The sequence below is a fragment of the Hipposideros armiger genome, unplaced genomic scaffold (assembly GCF_001890085.2).
Source record: "Hipposideros armiger isolate ML-2016 unplaced genomic scaffold, ASM189008v1 scaffold_30, whole genome shotgun sequence".
NCBI lineage: Eukaryota > Metazoa > Chordata > Mammalia > Chiroptera > Hipposideridae > Hipposideros > Hipposideros armiger.
The window spans coordinates 3,455,274-3,469,328 of NW_017731380.1; the positions used below are offsets into that span (position 1 = coordinate 3,455,274).

Sequence of the window (14,055 nt, forward strand, 5' to 3'; positions counted from 1 at the left end):
AGAGAGAGAGAGAGAGAGAGAGAGAGAGAGAGAGAGAGAGAGAGAGAGAGAGAGAGAGACACAGACACACACACACACACAGGGAGAGAGAGGTATGAATGAATGAATGACAGCATCTGGGGGAAAGGAGCTTAGGAAAAGTTTCCCAAAGGCAGTAAGATCTAAGCAGTATCCTCTCATCCCAGAAGGCCCGCTTGTCCCTTCTTTATAGCACTTGTAACTCTCTCCCTCCACTAGACTATAAGCTCAGTGCATAGAGGGACTGTCTGCTTTGTTTATTGTCGCTTCCTCAGTGCCCAGAGTAGATGCATGGCACTCAGCAGGTGCCCAGTAAATCTTTGCTGAACAAACAAATTCCCAGTGAGAATAGCAGCTTCTCTTTATTGAGTGCTGATTCATGTCAGCATTGTGCTGTGGCTTTCCTTTATTGTGCTCAATAAGTATGTCTACATGACGGGAAGTCCAACTTTCAGGCTGTGCTGATCAATCTAGTTTGGAAAGTGAATACAGGTTCATGGGAGAACTGGGAAAACCCACTATATCCTAACCCTTTAACTTGATGTCAAATTCAATCTAAGGTTCTGTTTCGTAGCCTCTAGAAAGACTCACTAACATTCTTAATATAGGTTTTAATGACCTGTCTACCTGTCTCCTGACTTATCATTTGACAATATATTTCTAGATGGTAGAGTTCTGTCACAGTTCTGAATTCCTAAGTCTGAAATTTCAATAAAGAGTACAGATTGTCTATGGTTTTCCTGGTACATGCTGACACATGATCTAAGTCTATATCAAGCTGATAACACCAGAGTGATCTGCTTCACTTATAAGTCTTCTGTCATGAATTTCCAGAGTTCTAAACATTCTTACACAGCAATTCTTGGAGTTTTATTAAGGATAAAGTAAAATACATAGTTTGCTATGCTGGAAGACTGTTACAGGGAAATGAAGTGCCTGGGAATAGTTATATAAGAGATGGCCTGTAATCAGAGCCACATAGCAGTTCATCTTTGTTTCATCCAGGAACGAAATACTGGAAAATCAAATAGAAAACGGCAACACACTATAGGTAAAGGGAGTACCACTGCGGTAGCTTTAAGACTTCTCATATGTGGAAAAATGTACCTTATTTTTTTTTTAAAGAAAAAAGATGTCAACTTCGCTCTTAGCTTCTGCTTTAGTACAAAATAAAACCTAGGACACCAATACATCAAAGCTTTTGGCCTGGAGACACTAGGTGGCATGCAGTGTCAAGGTCTGAAAAATTATCACCATGGAAACCAAAAACTATTAGATGCCTCCATATTTTTCTTTTTTAAAACTATTAGGAGATATTAATTGAATAGAAAAAGAGAAAGAGACACCCTAAAAATCTGTACCTCATCAACTGTGTCTCTTCACCCAATGGAACATTTTCTTACAAATCATGTGACAGGCAATTGTGCTCACTTAAACTCTCCTTTAAGAGAAGCTATTTAAAATAACTGTAAACAGAGCAAGCATAAATTGTGACACATGATTCTATCTATACTGGTCACCCTGGTAATAAAACTTAACAGAATTAGCATCACAAGAAACACAAAATTACCCCCAAAGTAATATAACCAAGTACCCTCTAAATGATAGTACCTGCTTCTTATAATTTTAAATGCAATACCTCAGAAAGCAGAACATAGAAAAGGACATTGAGATAATTAATGAGGACACAAAAATACTTAATTCCTATGTCCCCAAATCCCATTTGAAGATCCTGGTTTAGAGAACAGGCTGTAGATTTTGTGATTTATCTATGAGTAAATATAAAAGTTAAAGTTTTAAAAAGATATGAGATTTATTTAATATGAATTATATATAAAACCGAATTCTGTACTATGAATAAGGTCTTCAGTCATTTTACTACTTTGATAGTGGAACCCAACCACAATGCGTACCGATAAAGGCAAAAAGATACTGACGTCTCTTCTGCATCATTAAAAGTATGTTAAATTGCTTTCAAAATAGTTTTACTATTATTTGTTGTTTCTTTGAAAACTTATATTCACAAATTCTATACACACCCATAAATGTTGTACACACAGTCACCATACCTCAGATAAACAGAAGACCCACATACTAATTACTGAATAGTGTTCCTTGTTGTAGTATGGTAGGATTAACAATTATTAATGATGCGTTATTCATGCACTCTTACTTTAAATTGAATGTCTTTTAAAAACATCTGCTGTAAGGCATGGAAGAAGACACTAGTCAAATTTACCAGAGAGACCAGATAGGATGGGGTTAATCACTTCACTACCAGTGCTGTAAACTATAATTAAATAGTTTGCATCTTATAATATAGCACGACCAGAACATTAAATCAAGAGACATTTTTGAGTAAAAATGACAAACAGAATGTGAATGCTACTTCTTTAATCTGTGTACTGAAGAACATGTGTTGCTTTTTAAAAAAATCACAAACATGTTTTCTGGGACACCAGAATTATACTATAGGGCATTTTCAAACATCAAATTAGTATCTTCCAAGAAAATGCATGTCTAAAAATATAGAACTTGAACAAACTTCAAGGTAGAATGAAACAGTCTCCATCTGTGTTTAAGATTGGAAGATTATTGGAAGCATGGTCCTTTTTGCTTGCTACATTTCATTTGACTGCCCCAACATTACAAAAAAAAAAAAAGGCAATTAAATTAATTAGAAAAAGTAGATTTTGCAGCTAAAAAAAATTAGTTGGTAGGGGACAATAATAATGCTGTAGGGTCATGAAAGTTTGGTATATCATCTACCCCATTAAGCTTATAGTAAAAGATGAAATACAAAGTAAATTATTTTATCTTTTCTGTGATGTGCCTCCCAAATACATGTCAGTGTGCATAAAAATATGCTCAGTAAAACGTCTAAAGATTCTCTCTAAAGAGCTTGAAATTATTAAAATACCTCTGCTTTGTTAATCTATATGTGTTTTACTGTTAATGCTATATAAAATGATGGCGGTCTGTATTGTGGATAGAATCACATGGAAACAGGAACCCAGCGACCACTAAGGAGATTTTTAGTATAACAACCCTGTAAATAGTCTCTCAGTCTGGCACACTGTGACCTTATGTGAGATTTTCCTTGTTTGTGCCTGTCCTGAGTTGCTATGGTGTTTAGGGGTTTGCCTTTACATAAAAGATAGTGGAGTGTTAGTTTTGGAAGGATTTTTGGGATGGCAATAGCACACAATTATTAAGGCAGATGATACTCTTCTTGATAGTTAAGGGAATTAAATATGTCACATTTCTTCCAACTCTGGCTTATGAGTCGAATTTAGGCTATCATACTCAGACAGATAACACACTGGGGAAAACGTGAGCAAAATTTTTGTCTTATGGGGACTCAACTAACTTCCTGTTTGGCCATGGAACTCTCACTTCCTATAGGACGACAGGCTCAGGAAGAAGTGTGCTCTCCACAGAGCTGCAGACACATTCCAATGCCTTCTACGGTGAAGAAGTAAAGCTCTCAACCAAATTCTAGAAGGGGACCTAGAAGATGGTCCTGAAAAAAGCTTCTGTTCAGTAACTTCTTTGATGTACAAGACTCATTCCTACTGCAGGTAATCTTATTATTGGAGGGAATGATATCATTGGGACATACTGCTTTAGAGTGAAAATGTAAATAGGATGATGGAAACATAAAGCGTAAGAGCATTCTTTGGTCCATAAAAGATACAGATGGATGCATGACTGATATTTTAAGAATATTACAAATACTTGGAGTTTGTTAACTCAAATATAAACTACTATATACATGTGATATCCTTTACAAGCTGGGTTTTAATGGAAGTGAAGACTTATGAGACAGGCAGAAGACCACGTTTTCTGAAAGTATTCCTAGTCTGGTTCTCTTGAGTTTATCTAGGTTCCTGGGTTTTACACATGCATATACTGTCTTTTAAATATTAAGACATTGGCTCTAAAATTTTACTGTTTGAGAAAATGTTGTGTGAAGCCTTGGAAAATAGAAATCATTAATGAAGTACCTTCCAGTTCACTTTAAGCCTTGCTCTACACCATCAGCTAATCTGCCTTGAAATCCACTGTAAAAAGCTCATCTATCTGGACTCATTTCATAGTTTAAGCAAACTTTTTATCTGTAAAAACGGACATAAAATGTTTTATTTGATTTCTAACAACGAAAATCTGAAAAGTATTTTAGTTTTGCATGTCACCAGAGAGACTTCATGGTCACAAATAATTTTAAAATTCCTGAATTCTGTTAAGAAATATAAAACAGTTGAAAATAAGTTTTAGAAAAAATAGGAAGTTTCATAAATAGTTATATTAAGATGAGTTTTTATTAAGTATTTTTAGTCTGGGTACTAATTAAAATACAGGTATCACACTTACTATAAAATTTATACTCTATATCTGTAAGAGGAAAACTAAAAAAACATAAGTTCAAAAATATAAAAATGAAAAGAAATGGATCACACATGCAAAGTATCCAACACTGAGTTTACTAGATAGGTATTCATAAAAGGCCATGGGGCTCTCGCGTCCTACAGAGACAATGAAAAAATAATAAGGGATTCGCTGTGATGTGAAAAGTTGGTGGTCTATGGAAAACAAGTGCTCAAAAATCACTCGAAAATTTCCTTTTTTCAAAGACACATTTTATTCCTTTTAGGAAAAATATGCTACCAACTATAGAAATGGGAATATCTGATAGTGGGAGATACGAGACAGTACTTGTGTTAAAAAGTAAAACAAAACAAAACTTAAAAAAAAACCTCATACATATTCATCGTCAAAAGAAATGAATGGTTCTTCTGAAACTAGGTTTCTCTATCCTTTTCTACTGGATTATCTTCTTTGGTAAAGGTTATCGAGATAAAGCTAAATGCAGACTAACTTTAGTATAAGAACGAAAGGTAGCTTTTCTGATGACTCCCAAAGTAATCACTGTAAACTGAGGAAGTGTGGCTCTGTGTGTTGAGAAGGTGGTAATGGAAAAAGGGGAGCTTCTTGACAATTTTTAATTTAGTTTAGATAGGTAATAGAATATTTCTTCACATATCACTAAAGGCACGAGAAAATTTAAATATTTACTTAGATATTTAGTTGACATGTTTGTATTAAACATAAAACGTTAAAGGCTAAGATTGGATATTTGATTTTTATACAAAGTATTAACTTATTTAATCTTTTTGGGGATGTGTGGATATATCATATGTAAATGGCTTAGGAACATTCATATACATGTTTGCTAAAGCAAAATGGTAATATTCTTATTTGATGGCTGCCACCGAAGCACAAACATAGTGATAAATGTAGAGTTCTAAACTACCAGAAAGGCTGATGCTAATTTTGCTTTGTAAGGATTCATTCAACAAAACCCCAACTATGTGGAAACACAAATTAAATAACATCCACTAGCTGGTCTCATTTTATGTCAGGGTTGAACTTCAGAGTACAGTCAGCTGGCTTTAACACATGTCACTCTGATGTACTATTCTAACCCCAATATTTTGAACCCTTTGTTTAAAGAATTTGTATTTAAACTTCTTTAAAATTAAAGTTTTCAAACATATGACAGCAGAGAGAAAAAATTAACTCCCCCCGATTTAATTATTACAACATTATGCAACACTTTTTATGCTCCATTTATCTCTTTTTCTCTTGTTGAAGAATTTTGAAACAGGTCCATTACATCAGATCATTTCAACTCTAAATACTTCCATATGTAGTTCTATAAAATGAGGACTTCACAAAACTACAGCTATTCCATAATGCTATATAATGAGTCCATATTCAGATTTTCCTGATGTCTCAGAAATGTCTGTCTTTAGTTGGCTTGTATAGTTAGGCTGAAATGAGGTTCAATGATTGTGTTTGAAAGTGATTATTACTTAAGTCCCTTAAATCTAAAAAGAAGCTCCCATTCCTTCATTTTCATTTTCTTGGCTCACTGAGGGAACCATAATAATAAACTCACAGGATGTTCCACATTGTGAATTTGTGTGATGGGTTTCTCATGGTGGCATTTATATATCCTCTAAACTTAATATTTCTTGTAAGCAGAAAGTTAGAGCTGAAAGCTTTCAGGCCAAACTTTTGTGGTTAGAATACTTTACGGATGGTACTGTGTGCTTGACGTCATGTCAGATCATAACTTTTATATTTGCTAAGATCCAACAGCCAATTCAAGTGGTGGCAGCCCTATCTTTCTACTTTTAAGTTCGCCATCAACTTTTTCCCTAAAGCAATGGTTGCAAGCTGCAGTCACCTCAGGTGGGAGTGCAGTCCCATGCCAAGAGGTTCCAATTCAATCAACCTAAGTTATGATCTGAACATTAGAATTTTTAAAAACTCCCAAGGTGATTCTAATGTGCAACTAGGGGTGAGAATTTAGAAGTTTTTGCATACATTGACAATCTTTGACTGAATCAATTATTTCATTAGGGGATGCAAATTGGTGATTTTTCTAATTTTATTGTTATTTCTACATTTGTCAGCAGGAATTCTTTTGGCATGTTTTAGAAATCTTGAGATAGCTAGTAATAGCTAGGATTATTTGGTTTTTCTGAAATACAATCTGTACAGGACAGGCAGGATAAACGTTTATTCTTCTCTTTAATTACCAGTAATTCAATTATTTTAATTATGAGTAAAGCAGTGGCGTTCAAAATGCAGAATGGAATCACCTAGGGATCTTTAAAGACTACTGATGTCTAGTTTGGGTGCCAGACTTTGGGATTTAATTGTGTAGGTGGAGTTCTGGGCATCAAGATTTTAACAGCTCCACAGGCGATTCTAAATTGCAGCAAAGTTTGGGAACCTCTGGAGGGAGATGTTTGTATCTTGAATTACTTTCAATGGTGACATAAAGTTTATTTTTTGCTTTTTTGGAAGTGGTTGTTGCATATTTGCTGACAAAAAAATGTGTCTGATCATTTTGAGCCAGAGAAAAAGAGAAAAAGGCCAAAACTACAAGAAACATGATAATTTTATTCAATTCCAAGATCAGGTTGATTTCTAATTTCCATAAGAACTAATCAAATAATAGAATGATCACTCGTAGCACTGAAGTCTACATGCAATGTTCTGATTTAATGGATACTTAACAATTATTTCTTTAAATGACTTTACCATTTAATCTGTCCATAAAGCTATGCTATAAGAAAATTTGAAACAAATGGTTTTCTTTAAGCCTAATACTTTCTTAAAATTTAAATCATTCATGAAGATTTACACTCCTATACTTTGGTAACATCGGAAGCATAGATAGGTATAGACAGGAATACATATTTGTGGGGACCCATTTGGATCCTGAGAGAGTTGGCATGAAGATTATTTCAAACTAAAAACATTTGAGATTCAACAGATGCAGAGAGCAAAGAAGTCTTCCTGGCACTTCCCTTATTTCACTAAAAGTGAAACTTCTGGGATTGCGGCTGCCATGGATACCCTCTGGGGGAGTTTTACACGGCAAGAAGAATAAAACATAAACAAACTTCCTTATCTCCTGTTTGTTCCCTAGGAACCCATTTGTTCTTCCCATAGAGGCTATTTCTTCCCCTCCCACTCCCTTATTACAGGGCCCCTACCTTTAGCCATTCAGAAAGTTACTTCTTTTGTGAGCACCACGTGCATATCAATAACTTAGACTTTTTTCTTCTATTAATCTGTCTATTGTCAGTTAAACTCAGACCCCAGTTACATAACCTAAGAGGGTGGAGGAAAAGTCCCCCACCCTACATCGTTATGCATTTTTGGTGAGTAATTTGACACTATTTGCCAATTAAAAATGTACACATTCTTCCTTATCCAGGCAGTTCCACTTAAAAAAATGTAATCAACAGAGACGCTCAGGCAGAAGTGCAAATAAAATTTTTACTATTGTCTGTCAAAGTGGAAACTGGAAAACAAAATGTTCCCTGATAATGGACTGGCTACATAAGTTTTCTAAACAAAAGATACTCAGTTGTTAAAAAGGAGGCAGGTTTTTATATGCTGACTATATATAAACTAAATGCACGGTTTTACTATGTTGTTAAGGAAAAAACACTAAGTCATAAAACAATGTATAATAATATCCTTATTGTATTAAAATAAAACGAAACAAACCCATTTGTGTGTAGATATTTATACCCCCACCCCCACACTCTAGTTTGGTGTGTTTTATTTCAGATTTTCTTCTATACACAGGGGTGTGTGTGTGTGTGTGTGTGAGTGTGTGTATGTATGTGTGTGTGTGTGAGTGTGTGTATGTTTATGTGTATATGTGTGTGTGTGTGTGTGTGTGTGTGTGTGTGTGTGTGTGTGTAGGTGTGTGGGGCAATGGCCATGGTATGGGAAGATGTGGGAATGAAGGAAAATTTCACCTTTTACTCCAAATTCTTCTAGACTTATTTTTTTTTAATAAGAAGTATTCCTTACTTCTAACATGCAAAGACATGTTAAAAAGTTGAGAACTTTATAGGGTGAGCTACAGCCTGCAATTGTAGTAAGAAGACTATCATGACCATGTAGCTAAAAAAGGCCTAAAATATAAGGGAGGAAAATGTGGACTCTAAGTCTGGCTTTAACAGAAATTTGTATTCCTCCTGGTATTTAGAAGAGAAACAGGAAGGAATATATGATAAAATTTTGGCATGTGCACAGTTTGAACCATAATAAATCATAACATCCAAAACCCTCAATAAAATAATAGTCCTTTATACATGACTGATAATTTAATAGTCTATTTATAAACATATACAACTTCCTACCGTATCTCCTTTATAAATTCAGTACATTTCTACTGAGGCATAAAGTGTTCCCATTTAAGATGGAGTCTTACAATATGCTGATGATTTTTTTTGTATTGTAAATTACTTGTTCCAGATGGAGGAAAAAAGAAAAATAAAATGACTTAGGGCTAGTCTCCCATTTATCATTTATCTTGTTTTTTTTAAACCCATCCCAGTGGAAGAATCTTGTATCCACACATTTTAGAAACAACATTTAAACATATAAACAGAATGCAGAACCTAATCCTTATGAAGTCTTAAATATAGTACTAGTATATATTTACTACAGTATACACCACACAAACATGAGTTAAATGGACAGTACGCTACAATTATGGCACTCCAATACATATTCCACAATAAACGAATATGGCACTGTGAAGTAAAATAATCTTATCAGGTTAGAATGTCTATTTTACTATAATCTTTTTCCTTCTCTTTCATATTTACCGTCAAACATCAAATATCCTAACAGCATGGAATTTTTAAAAACTTTTCCTCCTCCTCATTGCTTATTGTAAAAGCCCCAACCAAGTCTAGGAATCCTTTAATGCCTCTGGGTCATCCAGAAATCTCCCCGTTTATACGCACCTGTGTCCTCTGCTAACCCGTTGCTTTACTAGAGATTCCCATCTTTAGGTCTCTTTAATTCCTCACCCATCAGTAGTAATTCCCAGTCACTTGCTTAGGTACATTAATTTCTGCTCCTGCCACTATTTCTGGAACACTTTCTTCAGGTGAAAGTGAGTGCAACTCTGGCCTGGTGGGAACAGACTGCGCTCCAGCTCCAGCTCTGCAGCTGCTTCTCCTGGTCTACCAGGAAGGAGGGGGAGGGGAGACGAGGGGAGACGAGGGATGCTGCTCCCCTCCCCTCATTTTACACTTAAGCACGAAAGCTGGCAACTGCCTAGACTTTAGTAAATTTTTTCTCCCCCCGGAACAGAAAAACTGTGAAGTTGTGATTTGTGGCAAAATTCACTTTACAGGATGTGACTGGAGGATTTAAGCAACAACTGATGACGATTTTGACAAAAGGACTCAATTTGTGGCTCCAAAAGCTTCTTTCTGGTCCGTAGCATATACTGTGTATGGTTATTTTTATGACTGAATTCTTGAGAGGTATGTCCAAGATTTTTTCTTTAAAAGATATTCTGCATAATATTTCCCATCATGGAGACCTATAATTACATGTGCATATATTTGCATTCTCATTTTCCTCAGAACCTATTATTCTAATATATATTTTCTGTGATTCTGGCGCTTATTTTTCTATTATAAGTGCTCTTAAAAGCTACCTCAAACTTTGGTGGAACATAAGAGATTTTACAAATGGCACACTAACAAAAGCAGAAAAGGGAAGGAACACTAAGGCAACATTCCTTCTTCACCCCTTTTTAGCAGAATATACATAAAAATCACAAAAATGAAAGGTCATAAAAAAATGTAAGGCTAAGGAAAAGACAAAACCAAATCAGAAAAAGATAATCTCTCCTCTTCATAAAAGAAAAAAGGATGGAGAGAGAGAGAGAGAGAGAGAGAGAGAGAGAGAGAGAGAGAGAAGGAGAGAGCGCGTGCCACAGAGCCACAGGATGGGCAAGTAACAACAGAGCATACATGCATCATAAAACTATTACTTCCAGGCAAGCGTCTCCTCAAGGCTCCTTCCCAATGAGCCTGGGAAAACAAAAGTGCTGTGTGAAATGGATGGTTCTTCTCCATGCTTTGTGAATTTATTTCTTTGAGCATCCAAACTTAGAAAGGTTTAGCTTTTTACTTTTAAACATTACTGTATTACTATCCCTAATACAGTTTAAAAACCAACTAACCAAACCAGCCAACCAGTCAACCAGCCAAGCTGATTTTCCTGAACTGAATCAGAAAGAAATGAAAATCTCTTCTGCCTAGGGCATCTGAGCTCTTCCTTAGAAAATGACTCTGCAGGAAGTTAGCTATTTAAAAACAAAATTTAGCAGCTGGTCTCAGTTTTTGGCATTTCAACAGAATATAACACCCTGAAAACACCTAAGTAGGCAGGGAGCTTTCCCAGGTAGTGATCAAACCACCACCCTGCTAACAATTCACCTGATTGCTGAAAAGCTTTTCAAGTGCTAAGCTTTTCAAGTTGAATTAGTAATAAAAAAGATAGAGAAATTGTTTGCAAGTAAATGTAGAAAATATTAAAAATAAGAAACAATAATCGACCTTCAATCCTAAATTATTTTGTGTAATCTTATTTAAGAAACCAAGAAAATTGAATCAAGATGCTTTTGTCAAGACCCAGTCTAAGACAAAGTAGACTGATGACCTTTTAAAAAATACAGTTTTGTGGTTTGGTTTTGTTTGTTGTTGTTTTTTTTTTTGGTATATTTATGCCACCCCGCCTCATTCTGGGTAGGATTGCCAAATTCTAAAAATGAGATGATTTTCATATTACATTCAGTACCTCTGCATGCAAAGTGGTAATGAGAACACAACAGTTAAACTACAAGAAAAGTGGCAGCAAAACTGTCATTTTACCCCATTATTTACTTACAAGCAACCTTCTAAAGGACATCTATAACTACTTAGAAAAAGAAATATGAAACAAATCAGATTTTACTGTTTTATTCATACAAATTTCAATTTTCCACCCTTACCATTATAGCTTATTGACAGGGTTAAAACTTAAATGTCCTAAGTATGGCTGAAAAGTAGTCAAATTTATAAACACACAAATAACAATAATAACAAATAATAACAATAAGAAGTAGCCAGTAATAGTTAAAAAATATAAAGTGGAATAAGCATCAGTTATGATTACTGTGTTTGATACACTTCCCCGTCCCCACAAAAGAAAACAGGATAAGTAAATGTAATACTTCCCATGCTTAAATACAAGTTTGGGCAAGAGTATACTCTGACAAAAGGAAGTGGTGAAGCAGTTATTAGGTGTGAATTATGAACGTACCTGTGGTGAGGATACATGAATTACTGGAGTTGTATTTCCCTAACACAAAAGTATTTGGGAAGCTATTATATCTATCTATCCCTATCTATCCCTATCTATCTATCTATCTATCTATCTATCTATCTATCTATCTATCTATCTATCTATCTATATTTAATGCATTAGTAATTTGAAGAGGTGGTGGCAAAATGACAGAAGCGGAGTAACTGTACTAGAAGGGAGAGGAGGCACAAAGGATGCCAAGTGCCCAGGTTCTTTCATTCCCTATCACGTGTCTTCATAATCTAAGACCATTCTCTCTATATGTAAATCAATACAACTTTACACTGTGCCTCCCGAGCTTTTGGCAGTTAAAAATCTACTACGATTGCCTACTTAGGATGTTTCTCCAGCTCTCCCTTATGCAGCATTCCTGAAATGGCTGTACCGCCTTGGTGGTTCCAGCTAATACTGAAAACTCCCCCTGGTCCACCTGCCACCATTGCCCCAGTTTGGTGACAAAAACACCTAGCCGTTTGTCCCTGCAATCCTAGAAATGATAGTAGCTGCACGGTATGGTTAATCCCACGTGTTTCATCATGCTGTTTATTTCTCTCAATCCTTTCAAATCACACTTTAACTTCTTGTATCAAATCCCTCATATTGAAGTACCTGGCATGGGCTCAGTTTTCCCGACAGGATACTGAATGATACAGCTATTATTCTTGGAATACAAAGAACTCTCACCTATGAAACATTAACCCTCCAATAGAAAGGGGCAATATGGAAGATATTTTAATATTTTGTAGATAGTTAGACATATAAATGATGACACTAATGATGGCATATGAGAGGATAAACCTCATACTTTTGTAAAAGGAGGAAGGAAAATAAACACAATCTTTTCAGGAAAGCAACTTGGTTGCACATATCATGAGCCTTAAAAAATTTTCATATATTTTAAATAGTTTTCTTCTTAAAAATCTAGCTAGCTTATGGTAAATGAAAGGTGCAGATATAATTTTATATACAGGGATATTTACCACAATGTTATGAGAATGAAAAATTACAAACACTCTGAATGTCCGAAAATAGAGATATGTGTAAAATATGGTATATACTTATAATTTTCCTTTATAGGATTTCCCCCCAAATTTTAAGTGTATTGGAGTTATATACCTCCACTAGATGTAAAGCACTTAAGAGGGCAAGGATATTTGTTTTAAATCTGACAACCATGTGTTAGACAACTGTTAAAGGCTCTCAAGAATTAAAGATGCAGTAGTAAAGATTAACTTACAGAAGAATGCTATATTAAATGGTAAATTTTTGTCATGGCCAAGTACCAAATGCACTACTGTGTGCTTAGTATTGTCCTTTAAACTGAAATTTTCAAATCACTTTCTAACAGTTCATAGCCCTGCTATTTCTTCTGAGGAACGTTGAAATCAGGTGACTTTTTGCTCAAAGGATTTTCAGTGGCTCCCCAAGGTCTGCAGGAAGAGTTCAAAGTCCCTGATTATTGCAGATTTCTGTAATTTGACCCAATGTGGCTGTGTAGCCTCTGCACATCTTACCATCTCGCAAACTAGTTTTAAATGTTCCCATGTAGCATTTCTGTTGTCTCCTCTGCAGCCCAATGACAGCACTCTCCCCACAGCCTGGCTACCCGTCAGGCGCTAGGCTCCATCCAGGTCTACCTTCCCTGGGCAGCTACCTCAGAAGCAGGTGGGATATTTATAACAATTTCCCACATAAGGCTTATTTGGCAGTTAACCACATATTATTTCATGGCATGCCTTTCCTTGTATTCAACTGCAGTCTGTAAGTCTCACTGGTAAGTAGCCTTCCACATGTCTCAGCCTAGCCTATGATTTAAATAAACACCACAGCTCTTGGGTGTAACTTCTCTAGAAAGCAGCAGAGTGCCTTGTAAGCACTATAAATAACACAAGACTCTGGTACTAAATTCAGGTGAACTCAGATGCTAGGCATTTGGTGATCTGAGTTTTACTCAATTCAAGCCTCATTTAAAAACTGCCAAAGTGGGCCAGCCGAGTGGCTCACTGGCTAAGAGTTGGCTTGGGAGTGTGAGCTCTGAGCAGCAGGTCTGCAGGCTCGGATCCCACATGAGGGCCAGTGACACTTTGCCCTCTACAGCTAAGATGGTGAACAACTGCTTAACCTGGAGCTGGGCTGCCGTGAGTCGCCAGCAACAGCATAGGCTGCAGTGGGCTCCCGTAAGCTACCGTGAGTGGCTGACAGCCAGCATGAGCGGCCATGAGCCACCGTGAGCGGCTGTCCAATGGCCGGCGACCGATCTGCCTCACCCGGGAAGAGCGCAATGATAAT

General features: G+C 36.0%; 1 protein-coding gene across 11 annotated transcripts in view; it reads right to left on the reverse strand.

Moving 5' to 3' along the window:
- Nucleotides 1-14,055, reverse strand: part of PKP4 (plakophilin 4) — a 228,135-nt gene that overhangs the window by 60,168 nt on the left and 153,912 nt on the right. Inside the window, exon 1 of one of the 11 annotated variants that reach the window (XM_019636851.1) lies at nt 10,392-10,451. The exons of the other annotated variants lie outside the window; for them this stretch is intronic. The gene's annotated coding sequence lies outside the window, so the exon portion shown is untranslated. Of the gene's footprint in view, nt 1-10,391; nt 10,452-14,055 lie in introns of those variants that run through there. 11 annotated transcript variants of the gene reach the window in all.